The sequence below is a fragment of the Pezoporus wallicus genome, unplaced genomic scaffold (assembly GCF_028554395.1).
Source record: "Pezoporus wallicus isolate ANWC-B61680 ecotype Strahan unplaced genomic scaffold, APGP_CSIRO_Pwel_v1 contig_593, whole genome shotgun sequence".
Classification (NCBI taxonomy): domain Eukaryota; kingdom Metazoa; phylum Chordata; class Aves; order Psittaciformes; family Psittacidae; genus Pezoporus; species Pezoporus wallicus.
In genome coordinates this window covers 4,973,166-4,998,428 of record NW_026642342.1, presented here as the reverse complement: position 1 = coordinate 4,998,428, position 25,263 = coordinate 4,973,166, and the positions used below count along the sequence as shown (strand labels likewise).

General features: G+C 36.7%; 1 long non-coding RNA gene across 1 annotated transcript in view; it reads right to left on the bottom strand.

Annotated features, from left to right (window-relative positions):
• Positions 1-11,686: 11,686 nt before the first annotated feature.
• The window catches only part of LOC130609787 (uncharacterized), a 56,811-nt gene continuing 43,234 nt past the window's right edge, over positions 11,687-25,263 (bottom strand). The window contains exon 3 of the long non-coding RNA XR_008974871.1: positions 11,687-11,887. This is a non-coding gene — a long non-coding RNA (uncharacterized LOC130609787). The remainder of the gene's footprint in view (positions 11,888-25,263) is intronic.

Genomic DNA, 25,263 nt, shown 5'->3' with positions numbered 1-25,263 from the left:
TATTCTTTTGGTGCTCTGTTATCATTTGCATGCCTTGAACCATTAAAATCACTCATTAAACGCACAAAATTAAGGACAAATGTGTGGGGGTTTTTTGTTTTTTTTTTGTTTTCTTTCGTGGTTTGTTTTTTTTTTTTGTATAGTACCTCTCTAAATGGCTTAATTTTGTGGGTTTTTTAGTTGTTGTTTGTTTGGGATTTTTTACTTGTTGTCCCTTGAAGAGTTATGAGAAATTCTCTTGCAAAAAAAAAAAGCATATTTTATAGGACCAATCAGATCTTTTTCTGACTTCTTTAATGTTAATTTCCAATTGCAAGGCTTAAATAATAAACCTTTATACTTTTTACACACTGGAAGCCTCTGAACCATGTTTGATATGAGTTTTTAAATTTCCAATTTTAAGTTTTATCTTAAGAGTTAATTTATCTGCAAAAATTTCTATATAAAATGAAAATGTCTCTTTTGCTGTTTAAACTTTTATCTGAGACAGAATTAGGGGGGGGTATTTGCAGGAGGTGCAAGCTAAAACCTTATTAAAAGCTGAACACCCACTGCAGTATTTCCTTCTCTATTTAGTTTTATTAACAGTTAAGAGCTTTTTTGATAGAAGCTATTTTGATAATCATAAGAAAATTCTATACATGCATAAATAAAACTTGGTGTTGAAAAGTAGGTCAGGCCTTCAGTCTGGCTTTTAGCTACATTTAAAAGATTTTTCTCTGCAGTGATTTGCTGATCCAGTTATTATTAATATCATAATCCTTAAATTTATAATCCTCAGTGATAGCTAATGATTGATAACGTGTATAATTTTCATCATGCAGTGTCAACAGTGCCAGTGATACATTTGGTTGCCTGTTAGTAAGTGCTTGTCTGCTTCAGAATCTGGTATTTAAAGTGTATCTAATTTAATTACCAAACAGCAAATAAACTATCTGCAGAAGTCACTGACCTAGAATGTTGCCTCTAAGCTTTTGAGGATGGCTGATAGTGAAATGATGTAAAATGACATTGAAGATGAAGACATAATTGCTCACTGTGAATCTTTTTTTTCCAGTAGCTAACATTATTCTGAAGATGAAAAGTGACAGTTATATATTTTTGGCAACATTTCCCTGTAGGAAAGGAACACGCAACCTACTTATTTTTGCTACTGTTAGGGCTGGCTCAAAATTATACTCATAAAAACTTTATTTACTGCCATTACGGACTGAATTTTTGAGTGGTCTCTGCCCAAGTACTAATTTAGGGCTCCTACAGTTTAGGTATGTAGTCATGCAAAATGAACTGTTAGAGGTTTATCCACAAGATATCACAGGAGTTATTTCTAGGGGCAAATGTTGTGTTTTGGGAGTATAAAAATGAAGCATCCAAAATTCAGAAGCTGCATCTGAATATCTGGCTGCACAAAACTTAAAAATGCCATCTGGTGACAGCTTTACCTTCTATACAGATTCCATCAGGCTGTGCAAGTGCCTGTGTTCCAATTGCTTGCAAATTTACACTTGTAGCTGATGCAAATTGTACATATGTGAAAGCTTGGAAAGCAGTTACTGAGCAACCTTATTTTAAGCAGAGATGATAAAATGTAGCAGCCAACAGTCTTAAAGTGATCATAGAGCTTTAGCACATATTGCAGTATTCTGTGCCTGTGACTATGCAGGCTCTGTATTAACACTGACTGTTACAGTTTTTGATGATAATAAAGGTATATAAACTGCAGTCAGCTCAGGAATGTACCAGTCTTGTCTGTGCAATGCAGAGATACCAACTTAATTGCTCAAGCAGTTAGGGGGCCTGTTATAACTGTGGCTCTTCCTGTTGTGGGGAGGATAGTGACACCAGTATCCTGTCAGCTCAAGCACAGCAAGCTACTAATATTGTTGATCTGGGATTTCTTTGTAGGTGTGACCTGCATCAATTAGTTTGTGGTTAGAAAGCTGGCAAAACAAAAGCCTATTTAATAGTAATGACTAAAAGGAGTGCTTAAAGCATGGTGTATTTTGTGTAGGCACTTTATTGAATTGCTTTTCAGTTTCAATTCAGCAAAAGCTGGTATATCCTCCTGGCAAATAATTTTATGATGGCTATCCTGAGCTAATCTCATAGCATCCTCAGAAAACAAGGCAGGAAGGTTTCTCATTCAGGCAAGTATAGCTGAGGTACCTCATCTAAGTAGAGGAACCAGTAGCACTAGGCATTGATTGGTCAATACTGGCTGGAAAGGTATGCCCCTAAGTTCTAGCAAAAAAACCAGAATCTGTTCAGGTATGGATGTCTCAGATGTAGTTTACTCCTGAGCACTGCTCTTGACTAGCAATCGGTACAGTTGTACCCCAAAATCTCAGTGCAAGCTTTAAAGCAGAAGTTGTGTTCCCACACAATGACTGTCTCTATAAGGAGGAAGGAAAGCTTGCTTTTTTTTTTTTTCTTGAAGTATGCAGTGTCTTAGAGGCCTGTCTGCCTCCACAAAGATATTGATTTTTGGTGTTTTGGGTCTTTGACTCTTAACAGTCAGTTTGTGGTATTTGCTTTGAACAGACCTGTGGTTTGGTTATCTTTCTCTTGATGCATGTCATATGGTTCCAGAAGACACTTCCAGTCAGCAGTTACAAGCATTTGTACATATACCAGCCAATGTCTAAAATTTTGCAGAACATAAATCATCTTTTGTAAAGGCTGATATAAGTCTGAAGTCAGTGCATAGTTCTAGGCCAGAGATGGGTGCCAATAGGCACAGCAAACGAAGATGCTCCTGGATATTGTGACAGAAGCTATTTTAAATTATGTGATAATGTTTTCCTTGATCTTCTTATTTTCCTCAAATGCAGTCAATGACTGGGAGAGTTTTACTAGCTCTGTGTCAATTGGAAATCATGTAAAGTGCACAACGTGAAGGGAGAGAGAAAACAAGCTACCTTTGCTTCAAGTATGCGCACTTGTGCTGTGGAAGCCATCGTCAGACAAAAATATACTGTGAGCTCTTTCCACCCACATACCTAAAGCTTCATGAAGCAGAGACTGTCATGTGGTGGCAAAGGCCAGATTATCATAATGTGGGTGTGATGTTTCTGCCCCAAAATACTCTCCTGCCTGTTGTGTTCCAAAGTTCCTTATTTGTACCTGTAAAGCAGTAATCTGCACAAATGGAGTAGTTAGGTGTCCAAGTGTTGTGTGTCCAGGGACCACCCACAGTTTATCTGTGGGCAGAAATGCACTCTCTGTAGGTGAGAACATGTGTTTTTTCAAGTACATGTTCTTTTGTTTCTTTCTCTGCCCTCTCAAGAGTGACATCTACTTCTGACTGCATTTTATTTAGTGTAGGATGTGTGGGACCATACTTCTTTCACATTTTCTTGTGTTGACTTGCCAAATCCTCAGCTTGTACAAATTGCCATAATTCCACTGAAATCAACAGAAGTATGTTGATTAAAACCAGCAGAGAATCTGAACTCGTTAGTTTGCAGATTGTGATCCATGTGAACTTCTGGAATGACCTATCACAGTTGTTTTGGGGATATAGAGAGATCTTCCTGTAGAGACTGCAAAGACTTTAAGATGTTTTGTAGGCCACAGCTGGCTGCTGTCTTCAAAGTACTGTCTTTTTTTTTTCCTGTTCTCTTCTAAAGTTATATCCTGAATGTCTGTCTGAAAGTTCTTTTAGTTTTGGTATTCATCTAGCAGTTTGTGGCCTCCCACTGTGGTACAGTGGATGGAGTAGTTTCATCATGTCTATCAGTGTGATACCCAGCAACACATTGACACTGACAATGAACTGAACGACATTTAATTGTAAATCTATTGTCATGAACTCTAGGCTTATCATGGCTTGTTATTTTGAGACAAACGCAACGATTAGCATGGGGTGTACTTTATGATAATTAATAATGTTTTACACATCAGATGGTGGCGTTGACTTTTGAGGGAAACCACCTGGGCTCAGCTCTCGCTAGCTAAAATTAATATTTCTGTATTTTTGTTTCAGTGTTTCAAAATGAATATGATAAAATACTTTAAGATCAATCACTAAATAATAGATCCATGCAATCAATCAGCTTAATAACATGGTTATTGGGATAACCTGCTATTACCTATTGGGTGATATTTTAGGTTAGATAACTAGTATATATTGTACTGGAAGTTTCTCTTTGCACTCAAATTGAACTATTTTAATGGCCAGGTGAATGTTTTGCAGCTCTTCTGCCTCTTTGCCTAACCTGGTATCTGAACAGGTTTTTTTTTATGAAGGTAAAGGTAAAATACTGAGGTTGTAGATACATTTTGGATGCAGATATCAGGAGGGGGTAGTTAACTATTCTGCTTACTATAGCAATAGTATATCTAATAAATTTCTTATTGAACAGGAGTTAAATTTTGTAGTTGCATTCCAGAAACTGTTTTCTTAAATTATATGGCAATATCTGCAATATCTCCCAATAGTGACAAATTGCAAATGTGTTAATGGTTCTCTTATGGCTGTGCACCTTGAAGATATTTGAAACCCATTCCTTCTACTAAATGCTGCCACGGTTTCTATGTTTTGAAACCCTAGTGAGTATTTTCTGGGGAGAGGAGGAGCTGTATTTTGAAAAACAAATCTTAGTTCAAAAAATTACAAATGCTGCATTTCAAGGAGATGAAATAATCTGCTGCAAACTAGGAAAGAACTTCTGGAGGTTTATGTATCTATAGAATAATGTTAGATAAATTTAAATGTGTTAACTGTGCGGTACCATTGCAAATGCTATTTTTGGCTGAAAAGGACCAGTGATTGCTTGTAAAAAAGGAGACATCAGACTAGTTCAGCTAGCCTTGGCTGGGCAGTTTGGAATGTGGTCTATGTTTCTGGCACTCGCACTTAAGGAAGATGTACAGGAAGACTAGTAAAAACCAGAAGAAGCTAAGGAAAGACTGCACAAACCTAAATAAAGGGCAAGCTATAAAAATTAATCTGGAGTGGGTGTCAGCATGCCAGTGCTTAAAATAAAAATTCATTTTCATCATAGTTCTTTCAAGTAACAAAAGTATACATCAAAAGAAAAGAAAAAGGGGGTGGTCAGCAACAGAAACATGGTGTTCACATTAGGGAAAAGTCAGGATTATAGGATATTTTTCCCAGGAAGACACACGGTTATAGTCCAAGATAATCTAGAAACTGTTTCCAGTTCAATTATAGACTACTACTATATTTGACTCTTTAACTTGCTCTATGTCGCTTCACCATCTGTAAAGCAAGAAATGTTAGTGTGGTAGTGTTAGGCTGTGCCAGAAAGTGAATCTAGTGTATTCATCCTACCATGGTCCTGAATAGCAGACTATTTCTATCCCAGGAATTCTTTAACTTGTAGTTTTAGAGGTGTAATCAAGTGTCCTTCTGTACTTGCTAAGCAGGAGTTATAGACTTGATGTAGAAACTGTTAAGTTGGATGTTTTGACCCATCTTATGCCAGAAGTCAGGCAAGAACAAGAAAAGAACATTTAGAGATAAATAAAAACCCAGTAACTCCAAACCCTATAGCAAGGCCTTGTTACTACCTCCACTGTTTTCAAGCACAGTACTGTATGCAAAGGGGAGCAGCAACTGATCTACTGTGTGTAGAAAGTATATTTCTTCTCCTCTGCTGCTGCTGCAAAGCTAGTGCTCCTATTATGTCAAGGTCCATTGCATTTACTGCAACTTTGATAGGCTTGACCTAAAAATACTGCTGTGAGTGCATTATTTACAGTGACATTGAGGAACAATTTTCTAGAATGTCTCTAGGGCCTGTGGGCATTGCACTGGGTACATATGTATTACGTTAACAAAAACACATGAAAATGACCGTGAAACCTTTCTACAGTATTTCACAGCTATCGTTACCAAATTGGGATTGTTCTGTGGCTTTACAGCATAAGCAAAGATGTGTGTGAACCAGCATCTCTAGTGGGCTGTGGAATAATGGTATTGTTTTGCCAGTGAACATTCTGTAAATTACTAGTCTGTAGAAGTTGGCTTTTAGTATTATATGAAATTATATATCCATACATTAAGACATTTTTCTGTATCTATATGAAAACAATGTAATGAAAATTACTAGTAAAACTTAGCCTAGGCATCACTAGAAGAGATTATTATTGTGGAGTCTGTTCTTCAGAAGCCAGTAAAAAATTGCAGTCCAGGTGAAAATATTTGTTTTGTATTTCTAATGGGTGTCAACTGATTATCTGTGCCCAGGTCAATGCTGGCTAAAGTTTCTGCACCCTGTTCTAGTAGGGTTTGAGTTGTTACTGTTTGATATTACCAAATGTATGAAAATTGATAGAAATGAGAGAAAAACATGTATTTAGGGGGAAAAATACTATTTTAGAAAAGGGTGTGAGTTTACCTTTTTCCTGCACTGGAATCTATCTCTCCCGATGCTAATTATTCAGACATTGTCAGCATAGAAAACATATATAGAGAAACAACTCATGCTCTAGGACATTTGCTCTTTCCAGTGCTGCCAAATTCCAGAATCTTCTATCTTCATAAGCATTTTCTTTGCTAAAAATACATAATACAATTATAATATAAATATATGGTAGAAACAAGACCTGATTTTTAGGTTCCAATAAGACACCTTGACAGAGACTGTTGCAAGAGCAGCTTAATTTGAAAGTTTTTCCTTCTAGATAGAGTATATACCTTTAAGTCCTGCTTTTAATATGATCTTCATCTGTAATACATAAGTTGGTAGTAATTCAAATTCACATTTTTGTAGAAATGTGTAAACTTACTGGCTTACTTCTGAACAGTGTACCTGAGACACTATGCATGTATGCATACATCCATAGCAACCCTTCCTTTTACTACTTCTCTGCCTCTGATCACAATAATATTCAGTGAGCAATAGACCCTGTGGGTTCTTCTCTAGTAAATATTACAACAAGAAAATATAATCTTCCCAAATATCAATTTTAAAAAATATCCCCAAACAATTCCAGGAGTTAATTTGTTAGTGTGATTGTTTTTGAGGAACTGATTATTTTTTTTATTCCTATAAACATCAGTCTCTCATATGATTGAGGACTGATCTCTTTCATGACTGAAATATATTTTTATAATTTAAGTAGTCTGACACAAAGGTCCTGTATCTGTTCAGTTCCTCTATTGTGACGTATGGATAAATCGAGCAAACACAGTGCACAAGACAAGTGTTTAACTGATGTGCTGAATAAGCTTTGTAAATCATCAGACTTAAGTATTGTTAATGGACCCCACATTATGACAATATGAATGATATATGATTACCTAACTTTTGAAAGTAATTCTTGCTTTGGAATATTCGAGTTGAATCAAGTCTAAAGGCTGAACTTACCTTGCATAACCATGTAATATAAGAAAGTAGGCTGGTCCTCCTGCGTGTCTGACCAGGGTAACAAAGGGTTGTAAGGAAATAAGGACAAATCTTGAGCTTTATTTACACTTTTATTTTCTTATTACTATTAGCAATACTGAATGTGACATAGGTACCTAAAGTTTACAGCAATTTTACAATTTAACTACTCTTTCATTATTATTTCTGGATATGTATTTGTCATCTTTCAGATACTTAAAAAAGGCAAATGTAATAATATTTGCTATCTAATAGTGTTTAAGTGCTGAATCAGTTTCACATAAAATCAATATTTCATTTGATGTAATATTCTATCTGTATCTTTGAACTTGGGCACTCCTTTGTATTATGACAAATATAGAAGGAACTTCTGAACTATTTCACAATGCCTAGTTAAAACATTTAAATATTCTATCCTCTTGTGCTCAGAGACATCAGGAGTGGACACACACAAAGCTCCCTGTATTGTTACTTATTTCCATGTACATACTGAATAACAGATTTTATGGTTTCAATACTGAGGACAATATTCCAGAAAAAACAGGCTTTTCTTTCTAGTCAGCTAAGTTAAACTTGAAAACAAACAAGCAAAAAGTAGATATCCCAACTACACTTTTTTTTTTTTAACAGAAAAATGTAGCCTATAAATATTTGCTGCTCACTACTGCTTTCAGAGCTGATATTCCTCTCATCAGTAACTGCAAAATGTGGGGCCACAGTTGCATTCATTGTTCAGTGAGCTTGTCCACATAGTTAAACCCACCGACAGCAATGAATGTTGATTGTGACCTTTTTTGTAAAGCTTGGCAGAGTAGGGAAGAAACATCATGTGGTGATTAGGTTGCTATCTTCGATGTTAAGGCCTGAAAGCATGAAGTAAGGAGGAGGATGGTTAGCTGGAGGGTACAATCAACGGTCGATGGTTTTCACTTTAATTCCAAACTCACCGACAGCGTTGAATGTTCACTGAAGCAACCACTACAACAGAGCTTCATTGACTTGACAGCATCCTCAAATGTCTGAAAAGAGGGTGGGGGGAAATCAAAATTCGCACAATGATTTTAATTATTCAGATGATGCAACTTCACTCATTTTTCTCTTACCAACAACCTTCTCTGTCCATCCTATTTGAGCCTCTGTGAAAGGAGCTGCCAGTTTTTCTAAACTTCTTTCTATGAAAAGAAAACATATTTCACTTATTCAGGTTTCAACATTATATGTTAGGATCCAGGCACAAGTGGATTAATGTTGTCTGTTGTTGCACAAATCCGAACTTCATAGCAAACCAAAACGTAAGATCCTATACATAAACAGAGATGGCTAAGAGTTTTATGAATTAGTGTTACCAATTATAGATTACCGAGTAAAATTTCTTCTTCTGCTGACATGTTCAATCGGATTTAAACTTGCTTAAGATTGATAAAATCTACATTTTCCTTTTAAGAAGTTTTAATTTCAAAATGAGTGTCTTGGACAGAAGGCCTTTTTTCCTCACAAATTTATACCTGAAGAACTTGGTATGACAGTTTTTGGGAGGGGAAAAAGGCAAACTAACATCAAGGCTTGATGGCCTTAATTTTCTTTACACACATTTTCTAGGTGGCAGCATGCTGTATATATCCAGAACTTAATCACTGCAAAGACAAGTGCTTATCCCTAAATATTTCCACAGTGGTACAACAATTTTTTTCCAGTCTTCTGAGTTTTCAAACTCTGTTGTCCTAATTCTTAAAGTAAATAAATAAAACAGTGTTGCAGTTTTCACATTATAGGGGAAGGGTTTTGGAAGCTCGATTAGAAGGCAAAACATGGTAACAGAAATTTTACCTGATTTACGTTTGGGAGCAGGGTTCTTCTGCAGAAGGTGGTCTCGCAGCTCAGCTGGTCAGACTTCTTTTTTGCTAGGTCCACTCTTAGCTTTCTGCGCTGAAATTATGCAACTAATGCATTGGTTTCTGTGAATTGCTAGTTTACCTTTGGTAAAAGATGTCTTGTACTCTCGTCCATTTCTAGTTATTTTCAAAATCTTTATAAATGTTGGGTATTATTTTCTTTTGTACTTGCAAAGAGAAAACCAGCACCAAAAGATTGCAAGTCAAAAGTATGCTGTTTTGTAAACAAACCATGATGAGGACTGTCTTAGCTCTTTCAGCTAATTGCTCTGCATGTAGAGGTTTTTATTGCATCACTTAACTCAATTGAATTTTCTGTCAAATATCTCTAAAGGACAGAATCATTAATATATCCTGTTGGAGAACTAGACAAGACAGGAATCAACTGATTTTCTTTTATAGTAGATTAGATATATTTTGTTTATAAAGGCCACAGTGATCATGAATATACCGGAATTCAAAACAAACCCTTTGTGGTTGTGGTGGTAGCGGGTTGTTTTGTTTTTGGTTTTTTTTTCAGTTGTTTTTTTTTTAACTTTTCTCTGATACAGCAGCATCTCTGAAGTTTGATTTATTTCATTTATTTGTTTAGTTTTACCCTCCATTTATTTTTACTGGCTTTCTCACAGTTTAATTCCATGGATGTTAAGAAAGGAGTTTTTTTTACACCAGCAAAAGAGATGAGAGAATAAGGCTTTCCAACTCAGCAGTCTTTCGTGCATCTGTTCACCTTGTTTCAGCCAAATTAATTGACTTCATGGTTTAGGGTGGCTCCTATTTAACATTTATCCTATTGTAAGCTTTCTTTTTTATGCCATTTCTTTCAGTACTCATTCCTATGTTCTTCTACCTTGTTTTTACCTGTCACTTCATTTTTCAGTATGGGGTCTTGCCTGGCTGATACCTGGCAATTAGGATGTGGAGTAGGAGAAGGTGAGTAGTGATGTAGAACTTGAGGTAGGGTGGATTGCATTTTAGGGAATAACTTTCACAGGTTGTTACTGCTCTCTCCCCACTCCTCTATAATGGAAAAACCTCAGTATTTCCTCAGTTACCTAGCCTCTCTTGAAACAGGATGGAACTTATAAGTACAAAACCACAAAAAGTATTCCTGAGCTCCAGCCTTCAGCCTGATTCCTGATGTGTGCAGGTTATGTAGGGTAAAAATGCTTTCATCTTCTCTCATCTTGTTTTCATATATATTTTTTTTTAATCCCTTACTGGGCTTAGCTAGCTGTTACAAATGCCAGCTTTATTTTAAATTTCACTTCAGATCTGCAGGCCCATGTGAACATTCAGATTGGATGTATGGGTTGTGGTTTTTTTTTTTTTATTTAAGGTTAGTAGGTCATAAATAAACCAAAGCACTTTCCTTGCTATGAGCAATAGGGTCATGGTGTGCATGAAATATCACTTTAAAAAAATTGGAACCTAACATGAATTGACAGAGGTACGTGAGGAAGTAGTTCATTGTGTCGCTGTAAAGGCCATAGGGATTTGGATTGCTAGAGCTGCCTGTTTTTGGAATAGATTAGATATCTTGTCTGATGACCTGTACTTAATTTAAGTGACTGCCTTCGCCAGTCCTTCCAGAGGGCAACTGTGTGAAGTAGAGCATCTCATCTTCAGTCTTCACTCCTCTTCCTCCTTTTGATGGCCTGACCTAAATTGAAGATATGGGTGTTGTGCTGCACAGACAATTTACTTCAGTGCTATGTGAACTGCATCTTTAACTCTAATTGGTTAGCTTTTCCATTTTGGACTTCTTATTCAAGATATCAAGGTCAATGTTCTCCTTCATTGTTCTGGTTAATACTGACAACTGTCATGCAGTACACATGTTTAATGGCTGCTTTGTGTAAAACAATAATCCAAGAGTGGTTCCCGGAACTATGAAGGGATACTGTGCCTCGCTTATCCCCCTACCTCTTCCTCTCTTCATTACTTCTCCCTGTGCCACATAAATGCTTGATGAAATATAAATGATAGTCTGTGAGCCAGACCTGTCTGATACCTACTTCAAAGAGCTGTTTTAGTACTTTAACAATATTACTGTTTATGAAGCTGTGCGATTGCGTAGGAGCAAATACTTGGGTGAATACGCAGATCTCGGGCTTGGGGACTTATGATTTTAGATAGTTTCCCTCATGATGTATTAAAACATTCTATTCAGTTTGCACACTGATTAAAGCAGTATATTAACATGTTTATATGGTTATACATAAATATAATCTGTGTGGCTTTCAGCATCTTTTGTTCTTTTGACATTGAATTCTTTCTGGGTGGTGGAGTTAAGGCTTTTTAAAGGCAAATATTCATAACAGCCAACAGAACAATAGTATTAATACTTGTATTGCAAAGTTATCTCACGGATACAGTTGTTGGCTACTTCTAGCTCCTACTTGCCCTCTCCCACAGTCTGTCAACTCTCCCACAGGCTTCCAGTTATACACCTGGAGACAGGAAGAAATACAGTGCATGGATGTATTTTTAATTGTGTTGCAAAAATCAATTCCAGTGTCAGCATCTAAAAATGGTTCTAACACACTTGGGATCAGATTCTCAGCTAGTGCAAACTGGCACTGCTCCATTGACGTCAGCGGCATCTGCCTTTACACCAGCTGGCACCTGGCTGCTCATCTGGAAAAAAAAAGTAGAATGATCAGTTATGGGTTCTTATCACCTCTTCTGTTTTGTGTTGTGTTCATCTTTTTTATTAAACCTTTCTCAAGTGACAAATTTCCATGTTGTATTGACATTTCACCTGCAATAAATTAGCACTAATACTAAATCTCAGTAAGTATTGACACTGCTGTGCTTCCACCAAAAGGAATTAAATCCAGCTGACTGTTGTTATTAGGGATTCAATTTATTCTTGGATGACTTTGAGTTATATGCTGGAAGTAAAAATTTCTGTGCAGCTATCAAGAGGAAGTAATTTTTCTGACCATGAGATGTGCTAATTTTTTTGTGGTCTTAAAAATGGCAAGAACGGAATCAAATAACCTTTACTGTAATCCAAGACTACTGTATTCTACAAACACTAACTGCAGTTATTTCTACAGTGTGCTGGAGTATAGCATTGGTATCCTAATTACTAATGCAGTAATTCTAAGGCCAATGTTTTTCAAGAAATCCAACTAGACAATCACAATGTTTTCATGTTAACTTCAACCTATGGAAACATCACTCTAAACCTCTGCGGAAAATAAAAAAAAGATGTTTTAGGGAGTATTTCACCATTTACTGGAGTACGGCCATCTCTGAAGAAAAGTAGCAGCTGTATAACATCTTGAAGCAACAGTGCATGCCAGCCTGAGACAGGAGGAAAAACTGTGATTGCCTTGTTTAAATTCTGCATTCTACAAGACTGCTTTTTTGTACACTATGGCATTAAGAAATCTAAAGTTATACAGAATCATCCTAGCTCTTGCTCATGAAATAAGGCAGGGGGGTGGCATGAGGGGGTGGAATATGTTGGCACACCATAGAACAGATTTTTAGTTGAAATAATGAACACAGGACTGTTTTAAAGTAAATCAAAACTTGTTTGACACAACCATGGCACAGCAATCTGCAGTTCATTGAGTCCTATCAGAGTTCTGGTGGCCCAGAAACCAGTACATCTCCAAGTATGCTAGTTTGTGTGTTTGTAGCTTTTGAATAAGTTTTTTAGCAAGTCTACTGTCCAAAAATTTACTGTGCTCTTGAAGTTAAACCCATCAGATAATATTACATGTTTATAACACAGGCTATGAGGTGGGATGCTGATTAGCCAAGCTAATTTAGGAACAGAACAAATGTGAGAAGCAATGATATTAGTTCAATCAAATATTTGATTGCACTTCCAGAAATAATTTAATTGCAGAGTTCAAAACTATGCTTTGCCCATTAGAATTTTGCTTGATTAGTATTTTGCTACGTTTTGATATTAAAGGCACTTCCGAAACCAAATTTAATGTAAAAATATCCAAGGCAATACTGGCTTTTTGCTTACTGCTTTAGGCTTTTGTACCTCAATCGATATAAATTCTTACTCTTATTTAACAAATCATAGTTTCATTCATGTGTTCTAAACATACTTTTATATCTGACTTATTGAGCTTGACTCTGCATTTTATTACTTCATGTTGTTAGTCCTGTTTGAAATTGTAATACAGGATTGCAGGACCGGACCTGTAAGCTTTGCTTTTTATTTAAAGCCAAGAAATTGGTGAATAAATTCTAATACTGCCTGCAGTTTCCCAGCCTTTTGGATGACAATTCTCCACTCCTTGTAACTGGAACACATTACTATTTATGGAAGGTATGCACGTATTTCAGTGTCCATAAAGCATATGCAAACATCTGTTCTTTAGATCACTAGATGGAGTATGGTAAGTGCTTTTTACATTAATATCTATGAAGTAATGCTCACCTACTGACATTATGCTTAAACTTTAATGTTTTAGCAAACATTTCAGTAATTTATCTTTTCAGTCAATCTAAGTCAAACCAGTAGAAATTGCAAACACGCTGGCATGGAGTTCTGTGTGGCCTGTACCCAAAAAATATCAAGTGGAAGTTGTGTGACAAAGTGGTGTAAATATTAAGAGCAACATGATCAATTCTGCTAAAACACTAGAGGTTCTGTTAGTAATTCTCTGTACTTATTACTACCTTTGAAGGGTATTTCTTACCTTCCCTCTTCCTGTGATAGCCTTGAATGGGCATCTTTTACCTACTTGACAAATCTGGATTGTGTGTAGCGGTCTACTTTTTTAGTGTTATGATCTATTTCCCATGTGATCCCACAGGCAAGATTCTAAAGCCCAGTAACTGAAGCTATGCTCAGAAAACATAGTACATGTGGAAACCAAGACTTCCATACAAGTTAATGTAAGATGTGGGAAAGACAATATTGCATGATAGGATGGGAGCTGGGTGGGAAGGCAGCGGATAAGAGTTCTCTTATTCTGTCTTCAATATCAGTGTTTGCATCACATTAAGTGTTCTCAGCTATAAAAAAATCTTTAGCATCTTTCCCATTTTGTGTTAACCATTTATATATTTCAGACTGGATCCATTGGTTGTTTTTCAACATTTCTTTTTGTCTTTGTATGTATTCTATGGGAATAGAGACTTGATAAGGTTATATTTATAAATGTTAGCATAACAACTAAGTTTTCATAGAGTGGAAGTATCGATGAAAATAGGGATTAAAAATATTCTGTATTTCTACGTTCTTGAATTCTCCTGTAGTCAAGTGTTAGAAAACGAAATGCAGCTTTTTACCTGCAGAAAATGGGCTGAATACTTGTACCTTTTTCACTAATCCTTTTTGTTCAAAAAAAAAAAAAAAGCCCAAAATGCTTCAACATGAATAGAGACCCCTGTCTTAGGATTTCTGGAGTGTTTCAGTACAATTTGTATGTTGTCTTATACATTCTTCACATTGATCATATGAAATAAATGTATTCAGAAAAACATGTTTGGGGGCTTTTAACGTATATTAATTTGTGCTTTTGATTTCCTAAAATTATTTCTGGAAGCTACCAGAAAAGGTGCTGCTCGAGCACAAGATACCTTAGGGATTCTGTATGTGTCTGCCTATCACTGCTGGAGCAGAGTGCAGTAGCAACTGGCTTCAATATCCCACCCCCCTCTTTTTTCGGAGTCACCATAGGAACGGACTGCAAGAATTGCCAAATTCAAATAATTATGGTCCTGCTGCACAAAGTTTCTTTTGATCAAGAGCAAGTCATTTGAACTCTAATGTTTAGTGGGTAATACTTACAGCCTCATAAAAGTGTAGTGATGGCTGATATCTCATAGTGCTTTGAACATGTGAAGTGCTATATAAACAATATAGGGCTATTGCACACACAACTCAAGCTATTAGCATTTGAGGGACACTGCCCCAGGCCCTTAGAGGGGAAATAACGTCCTTACTGGGAAAGAGGCACCTTTTTGAGTTCTGTCTGCTTCCAGATTATCAGGAGCTTTCTAGGTAGCATGTAAATATGAAGATGTATGTGTTTGGTTGTTGCTTTTTTTTTTTCAAATACTGTGCTTATTACACAGTAGCAGATATTAAATGAGGGTAGGCAGCATTCAGTTAGAACTGTGATTTTGAAAATGCAAGGATGGCAAATCATTGCCTGTTTGCATTATTTCCTTTGCTCTAATTGTTTTTTTTTGGCATTCTTATGTTTTTCCTTTGTGAAATTTCTGCATGCCAATCTACTTGTTGCTAATATACTCAGTATTTTTCATGTGTAACTTAAAACAGATGAGAGATTATGCCTCCTCTTTGTTCCTGAAAATATCACCATACTTTACAGAAATTGAACCACAAATGCAGTTTGAGAATGTTGAACAGTCCATGGGTATCTGTGTATAAATGTTGGTGAAATCTTAATTCTAGTAAAAGTTAAAAAACTAGTGGAGGGGCACTTTCTAAATGGCTGATCTAACATTTATTAGATCTGAAGGTACTATTCAAATGGGGGAAGAAGTTTTCATAAGACTGGTAGAATTGCCTCTCCATCACATGTTCTATGTGCTCTGGTAAATAAAGGCTACTGCTTAGGACCCATCTTGCAATAACTGCAACATGCAGTCTGGGGTAGTAGAAAAGCTTATGGATATCTGCAGGGGGAAGAAGAAATTCCTTGAAATCTCTTTATGCCAGTCATTGCTCCAGCTGGTAAACAAGACTGGATTTGGTTCAGTGTTGGCAAAACATTCTTTTTGCTGGTGTAACTTATTTTCAATAACGGAGACTATTCTAAAGAATTGCAGTTTCCTGCTTGCTTGGTATTTTTTTTCTTTAGTGTCCTGAGCTAAGCTTTTAGACATGTTAAATGGCATAAACAAGTTTTTCATTTTTATTACTGTTATCTAGGAACAGCCATTCAAAACAAATACGCTATTGACTCAACGCTACAAAGCTCTGAAGAGAGAATAAGCTCAGACTTTGAAGGACTGGGCACACAGTTTAAGTATTTAGCATAGCAAACCCCATTGCAGTACAACTGCTTGTACTGGATCCAATGTTTTACAGCATAAATGCGAAGCATAATCCTGTGTATTCAGGGAGAAAATGCCTAGCTCTTTTACTAATTTCTGTTGTTGGGTTTTGTCTTTATAAAGACCAACATGAACTACTTATTTTCTGCCCTGGCAAAGTTATTTTTAAGTAATAGATATTAATCAAAAGAAAAATAGCCTGCAATAGATAGATACAAGATTATGGGAACTGTTACAAAAGCCTTATATTTATTCTTCAAAACTGGTGCAACCTTAATGTTTTTTAATCTGCCTGTATTTTTGTGGTGCTTTCAACCTCCTCTTCCTTGTCCCTGTTGAACTCAGCTTCCTTTCGAAAAGCTCTTTGTGCTCCAGTGACCACTTTAAGCTTTCTATTGACAAAATTAAGCTGGACTCCTAATTTATTTTTCCAGCAGAAAGTGTGAGTTGAAAGTGGTCATTGGCCCAAAAACCTATAGTGAGAGCAAAGGTGGTTTTATTGGGAAGGGGGGGTGATGTTTGGTTTCTTTCTCTCTGTCCTTCAATCCTTTTCTCTTGTTAACTTATAACCCTCTTGTTTCCTCCAGGCTTCCTGAAAAGTGTAGTTCCTACATCCCTCTCTGAAGTTTCCCTTTTCCAGCCCCGCAGCATCCATCTGCTGCAGTAAGGAAGAGTAGGCCAAGAAGTAGTGTTTGGGGCCTCTACTGAATCTGGTTTATGACTCCATATCATGCGTCCCAAAGCTGTGGGAAGACTGACTGAGATATTGGCAATAAAGTAAATGAATGAATGGGATGAGGGAAAACATATAGAGCAAAAGCAGTGATTATTAAACTGTTCGCTTTGCTTCATGTATGTTTGTGTGTTTTAAAAATACATATAAACGCACATGTAGATGTAATTTAATGTGATGGAAGATAAAGAAATGTCTTTGATTTGGAGATTTAAAGGGATCAGAATTGTAACATCCAAAAGGCTCAAACAAAATAAAGAAGACACCCCTGGGTCTTGCCTTTCTGCAGTAGTTCCTAATACATTTAAATAGCAACCTGTAATAAATTCATATTTTTGGAGTAAGTGGATAGTATTTTATGTAGTCTATACCTTCTCTAAGAATCTCTAGAGATCTGCTATTACCATCTCAGTAACCACTCCTAATCAACAAATTGTGATGTGAACAGTCATAAGTGTCTGGCTATTTTGGGAAGTTTTGTTTCTGCATTGGTGCCTTCGTAGATTTAGAAACCCTTTCTTTAGGGTACCTACAGATTTTTCTTGCTCAAGGTAAGCAGGCAGTTTGAGGCTCTCATTAAAATTTCTGTGGTGCTTGAAGGTGTTCTGCTTGTACTTTTCTTTAGAAAAATCTGGATGAAATCCCATTTGGTGGGAAGGTTCCATTGCTTAAATCCTGTGGTAACTCTACTCTGAACACCTAATGTGGAGACATTATGCTGGCTTTTAGCAGATAGGGTGGATTTCATTCTTAGTGAATTTGACCCAGGTGCTAAAAAGCTATAGCTGAAAGTGCTAGGTTAAAAGCACAAGTCAGCTACGTACATAAATATTACATGGCTGTATCTTTAATGGATTCCTGTTGTAGACTTGCTTTGTTTAAAGATTTCCATAACCCTGCTGATTTATTGCATCTTTTCTAGAAGTATGCTGTTAGCAGGAAACTCAGTTGAAGCACTTTCAATCATGTTGGAGGATCATTATACTTTCACTTGAATAACTAATTAGTTGCAAGAAATTAACCACTGCTGTTTAGCACAAAAACACTTCCAAGAAGGGCTTTCATTTTTGTTGTGGAAAATAACCTCAGGCACTTGAGGAGGTAGGCAGAAGGGAGCAATAATGATCCTGATGTCTTTTAATATAACTTTTGTTTTCAATTCAACCTGGTAACTAGCAGGCAGCATAGTTGTCTGAATAGGGCACTGCACTTGGACTTGGGATGAATACGTTCTAATCTTGCTGGTCCCATGGTTTAAGGTTCCAAATGCTGTCCCTTAAGGCTGTGGGAGACAGAATGAGACTGAGGAAGAAATAAATTCATGAATTGGAAGGAAGGAATAACAGAATATGGCCAAAGAAAGGATTTAACCAGTCCGTTCATGTCTCTGGAACTTATTTTTCTTGTTGTGAAATGTGGATCATGCTTAATTAGCATGAGGGTCTAGTCTGAGTGTCTTGTGTAAGAGCTCATTATTACTGTCATATGCTGTTCACAGCACTGCTAATAAAATGCAAGACACAATGAAGTGAGGAAGGAGAATAAAGGAGAGCTAAAATACTTAGCATTTTGCCCCACCTTTCCTAGGGCAAAAACTGGAAGGAAGTTGAAAACCAATTGTTTGAGCTCTAGATTCTTTCCTAATATATAAAAGCCATTTAATAAGGCAATAAGAGTGACAAATCCTGGTCACTTTTTTCTCTGGAACTGCAATTTCACCCCTGCTATTGGAAAAATATACATATAAAATATACTTTCAAATTATAAAGGAACATCATGCATTTATAAATCAGTTGTCACCTTTAAGTCTTCTCTATTGCAGAAGCAGTGAGTTCTTTAAGTATTTGGACAAAAAGGAGTAATGTTCAGTAACATGAGAGCAAAAGGGAGAGAAACTTATTGGTATTTCTTGCTCTGCCCTGCCTTGCCTTTTCTTTGCCCACACTTGCAAGATTAGAAAGTTAAGTCTTTGATATTTGTATCTGAGATGTGGTAATACAGAAATGCTGGGGATTATTCAGTGCAAAAAGGGAGTGGGCTACTGTAGTCATGACAAACTCCTCCTGAATATAAAAAGTAAGGGTAGCACTACCCCAGTACTATAATACTTTTAACAGTTTTTCCCCTCTCTTTTGTTCATTGCCTTCTTGCCAATGTTTACATTCAACCGCCTATTTTGGATACCTGAAGGTTAGGATCAGAATCATTCAGCTGTTTATGATTATACTGGATTATCTGCATAAGTATCTTCTGAAAATATTTACATAAGCCCAGTACTTGGTGGATGTGGGTTATCTGTCTGTGTCATGTGTCCCCCCTATCTTTTTCCTATATTTAATATTTTTATTGGTCTATGAGAATACAAGAGAGAGGAAGGTCACATTTGACTGGGTTTTGGGGGGAGGGGGAAGAGGGGAGAGGGGAAGGCTTGCATATGTGCGTGCCAGGAAATCTAATTTCATGGGGAAGAGAACAGCAGAGCTGCGCTCTAGAAAGAGGACATGAGCAATGCCATAACATCTTCAAACAAAGATTATTGAGCTATAGGGCAAGCAACTTCAGATTGGGTATGCTGCCACTAAAAAAAATGGTTGCAAACGTAAACAGCCAAGAGCATGTGTGTGTTTACACATGTGCAAGTCACTCTGCTTCAGGATAGCTGTGCATAAGAGCTCATCAGGAAACAGAAAGTGAGAAAGACTTAGTGCAAGTGCTTTACTATTTTCTAGGAAACTGCATACCAGGTTTTTTAAACCAGTATGTTACCTTGAAACTGCATGCAGGGATCTTCAAGAGGACCAATGAATTTTGAAAGATCCTCTCCCTTGACAGTCAGTGGCATTTCTGCTAAACAATCTTGTGTTTTTTGTCTATCATTGAAAAGTGTGATCTGAGTGCAAGAGTATCATAGAAATGTGCTAAATTCAATGCAGTGTATCTTTGAAGACTATGCAGTAGCCTAAAATTCTTTTAGTATCTGAGGCTTATCCAAACTATGTAGACGCTCACACTTTGTAGTAATTACAGTTGAATAACTGAATATAAGTCCATTAACACATCCAAGTTACGGGCTGTTGACAGATGTCTCAATTTTCCGATCTCTTTCTTTTTTAACGTTTTCTGGTTTGCCCTTGTTACCTAATTTTGTTTTACTTGCTCTTCCATTTTGATCTGTAACTGTTCAATGAGCTTAATGTGTCTTCAGATAACAGGTGTTAACTCTTGAGAGTAGCTTCAAAGTTCATTTTGGACTTCTGCCTGCAGTTCAGATTGTGATCATCTGAGTTCTTACTCAGATCTAAGTCTTGAAATTCCTTCCTACTTGGACACTTTAATTCATGTCACACCAAATACTGACTTGCTAATATTCAGTTATCAACTACCCCTTTGCCATGGAAAATATATTGTCCTTTATAGTCTTGTATAATCAAAAGAAGTGGAAAATATGTAGTCTAAAGAAACATAAATACCTGGAGTGAAAAGAATGTAAGACTCCTCTTTAAAAACAAACAAACAAAACACCTTTGCAATACAATTAAAACAAATAGGCAACAATGTCTGCCTTGTATGTACACTTCAGTTATTGGATGAAAGCACAAAATGCAAAGGCAGATCATGAATGAATCAACAGCAGAATAAACCTAGACCTCCTTACTGAGAAAATGGGTCTATACAGACTGAGTACGTTAAGCCAAGACACTGAGGGAGAGGCAGAGAAATGTCACTTTAAGGATCACTTTTTGGGAAAAAGCATATAACTATGTTCCATTCTTTCCATTAGGAAACTCTGATGTATTAGTTGTGTGTAAATGTAGCTAACTTTCTGTTTCAGTATCTGCTCATGCATGTAGTTGAAAAGACCAAGTAAATGATAAAGTGAGTTGGGTTGGTCACACATTTAAGAATCCTTGCTTTGATTTGGTCTATGCTGAGTAAATCAAATGTGAAGGGATTAGTGCCTGAGGCATGTTCCAGGTGATTTCAGACAAATGGATAGTTTAACTGTGCAAACTGAAAAAGAAAAAACATTCCGAACTCGAGAGAGTATGCTTGCTTGCCTCATATAGTCCAAAGATGGTTTTTTTAACCTTTTTCCTCTTTTCTCTTTTACTTCTCTACTGAGGACATAAATCAATTTCATTTGTCTTCCTTTTTGCTTTCCCAAGGTGCAAGTCTGTAAGCCTGTTTTTATGCTGATGAGTAAATATAATTCTTGAAAACTTCACAGCGCATGAGCATTCAAAGTTTGTACATCTCATTGATTCCATTTTGGCATTCAGCAGCAAAACATGGCTGCTATTCTCAAACTGTCAGCAGTTTTCCCTGCAGCGCTGGAAGGTAGTTGATGAACTGGAGTTTCTATAGTTCAAAATTCCTTAAGTGTAATGAATGAGTATGAATTCACTATTTTTCTAATTACACTGACTCATTGAAGTTCTACAGCTCTGAGTGGAAATAAGGATAGTTTTATTGTTAAAAAAATCTGTGCTTCACAGGTTATACAGTGTCTCATAAAAATTAAGTCTTTCTGCAGGCTTCTTTGTGCCTGGCATGTTTGATATTTATTATAGATATTTTGTCAGAGATGCATAGTCAGAAGCTGAATGATGAACAGGGTCGGCCTTCTCTTGACTTTGGCATTCAGCCCAGGTTTTCTTTATCACTATTTTATTTGTTTATTTATTTTAAAGGAAAACTAAAAGGAAAAAAAGGTGTGGGGGAGGGAATAATGTAGTGCTGCCGCTTAGGACTTACTCGTTCTCATTCTTGTGCTTTCTGTAGCACTAGTATCAACTATTCAATGAGCGTCTTTGTAAAGCATCTACCAGGCTGTCAGATTCCTGATGTAGAGAAGCTAGATGGTGCCAGAAATCAGTCATTCTGTGCTAAATATTGCTGCTGGCTCCACTCCCTGTCTCTCAGAGTCTGTAGAAGTCTAATCTTCTGTTCTTCAGAGAAAAGATGGCAGGAATTAACAGCAGCTTCCGATGGTGTTTTTATGTAACAAATGTCTTCCTATCCTGCGCGGTTAAGGAGTTAAACCGGTCTATAGGTCTCAAGTGGTAGCAAGGCCCTATTTTGTTTCTTTTTGGTGTCTTATGTTACATGGAATGCTTTGATGCACAGCTACTGTGTATTTGTCATTGAGTTCTTTACTTGCCAAGACTTCAGTTTAGTCAATTTAGAAATTCTTCTATTTTAAACAAAGTGCTTTGCTGCCAATCAGTCTAAACATCAATATTAAACTGCCTTGGACATGCACAGAAGGTCAGCCAGGAGAATGCCTATAGAGCAGTTTAGCTACCTCCAGCTTTCACCACCCACATGATGCCTGTACAGAATTGGCACACTGAAAATTAAAATTGTATAGCGTTAAAACTAAACTTGGAAAACATAATGCTGAAGCTAATGCACAAACAAAGCCTTTCAGAATTGAAATGCATCTTCATGGCATTTCCAGTTTTTCTAGAATCTAGGGAACCTTCCAGAAAAACCAAGAGGCATTTGATTGTATAAGAAAGAATAGAATGAATTTTACAATCGCCCTTTCAATATGCAAACAAGTTTTAGTACTCATTTAAACTAATCATTACAAAATTAGCCTAGAGTAAATGAGATCAAGCTACATTGTTTTGCTTAAACGTGTTGCACAGCTGACTTAGGTGCTTCAGTAGCACATAGTGCCTACATTAAAAATGTGAATCTTCAAAAGATTTTATTCTGTGCTTATCTCACTGTGGAAGTGCCCAAATCCCCCAGCAACCAAATTCTTGCCAAAGGCCAAGCTGGCCTTGTTTCAGCATGTCTTGCACAACAGGCTGAAGAAGCATGTGGTTCTGTTCCCCTGTGCTTTCTGCTTCTATGAGCAGCCATTGGAGCAAATCCTAAAGACAAGGGAAGTTAGTATCTCAATTAACGAGCTGTGGCTGAGCATATTCTCTATTGCCATTTGAATATTTAATTGCTCTTTGCAAATTGTGTAAGCTCATTGAGGAGACATTTGAGAACTTCTCACAATTAGGATATCTGGTCACAAGTAGGGGGGAGGGTTGTATTCAAAATCCCATTGGAAAAGTTGGAATTTGAATCCAGGTCTTCCGTACCCTGGGTGGTAAACTATTACATGAGAGGGAGGCAGTAAAAATGAGTGTGACCTTGTCAGATAGGAGTATTTTCACTGCCAAGAGACAGTTCTTGGTGATATTGTTGTACTGGCAGCAACATTAAATCCAAAGTTTCAAGGTGCTGTTCCAGGCCTGTGACTCTAAACATTCTCCCACCTGATTGAGGAGCATTCTTTTCAACCTGTGAACTTCTGAGAGTCCTTTTACATTCATAGTTTTTTAAGCAATATATCTAAAAATATATATCACATAGCTGCCTAGATATAAATCTTTGGATGTTTTGGGTATAGACCCTTGGAAAATAACTTCAACATTTATTATTTCTGTGGCTTTGGTCATTTGGTTGCCTTAATCTATCTTTAGGGCTTCTTATTTTTCGCCCTCCCCCTCATTAGGAAATGGATGTCATGATTGTGGGTTTTGGTCGACTCCTCTTATTTTTAACTAAAAGGCTGATGTATCATTTGCTGAAAGTTCTGCTTTCTTCCTAGGCCTAATGATATTGCTCCTTCTACTGAAGTGACAGCTCCTGCATGATGTGTAACACAGCGCAGCCAGGAAATCTCTACACAGGCTATGTCTTCTCCAGCTTGATAACTCTCCAGGAAGAGGTTTAGCAGGTAAGACAGAGCCACAAACTCCGTTTCCATTATCAAAAGAATTAGCTTCAGCTGCTAATTCTGGAAATCTAGTGAATGAACCCAGTATTTGTGCATGTGACTTTGATAATTGAAAATGTTACCATATGAATTTCAGGGTCTGAGAAAGATTTTTATTTTTTATTTTTATTTTTTAGAATACAAATTAACTTTTAGTTAAGCCACACTGAAAATAAACCTGAGAAGACAAAAGAAAATAATATTCATTATGTGCTAAATTGTTAGAGTTTACTTATTACTTTGCCAGCAAGTAGTTGAATGGCTCAGACAGAAACAGAAGTCTTGTAGGTTACAAGTTCTTTTCTGCAGTTAAAATGGTGGGAAACAGCTCTGAGAGATTTCTTGTTTTTAAAATGTTAATGTGGAGACTTAATGCAAGCAATGTGTCACCTTCAAGACAGCTTGTTTTCTGTGTTTAAAAAAAAAAGCCCTGTTTAATAACCTTGATTTTGATAATGTTATGATTGAACTTCACTGTATGGGAGTCTTAAGCCTTGCTTATCTACAAAGTCAAACTTTAAAATGTGTGAAGCAGTTTTTTCTGCTCTGAGTATGCCAGCTAGAGTCTGTCTTAAAAAGTGTGTGTGTATTCCTTTTCAGATGAGAACTTTTTAAGAAGGGATTTTACTTTTAATTGACTCTGGAAGTAGCTAACTGTGTTTTGAGCTTCCTTATCCACGTTCACCTGCTTAAGTATCTTGTTAGGCTGCTTTAAAAACTTTTTGCTTATTATTCAGAAGATCAGGTAACTGAAAATAATCTAGTTCTCTCTAATTGCCTTTGGGGATACTTGGGAAAATTAATTGTAAAAATGTACTATAGTATGAATCTTCTCTTGCATTTGATTTTTCAGTGTTTAATTTGAGAAAATGAAGGAGAACAAATGTTGCTTATGTAAAACAAATGCAGAAGCATGGAAAACATGCCTATTCTTGTAAGAGGTGTGGTGTGCAATAGCTTATGATGAGGTGCAGTTGAAGGGCTGTTATGACTAAGATGGATGCTGCCTCATACAAGTCTGGTAGCACTACTATGTGTTTCTTCCTTTCACCTTCCCTACTTCTTGTTCTGCCCTTTGCAGTACTGTCCTTACATCTTTACTTCATGGGGAAGAATAGTTTGTGGGGGAATACTAGTTGGCAACAGAAGCGTGCTTCCAGTTGGACTTTAATGATAGAACACAGAAATATGTTGCAGAAATACACTGCAAGAAGGAAAAAAGGGAAATAACCTCAGGAGGTATTCTGTTGTGATCTGTGGCAATGTAGGTTGCATTGCAAGGGGTTACATGTCTGTGACTTCTGACAAGTTTGTAATTATAAACTGAAGATAACGTAGTGAGCTACTTATATAATTTCTTGTTAAACTTGACATGGATATTCAATTGAGGTGTAACTCTCTTTAGATTTGTCTTTTTCATCATACTGCATTCTCATTGTTTTCTGGTTTTCTGAAGTTTGGGGGGAAGGAATTAGAAAGCTTGTCCTA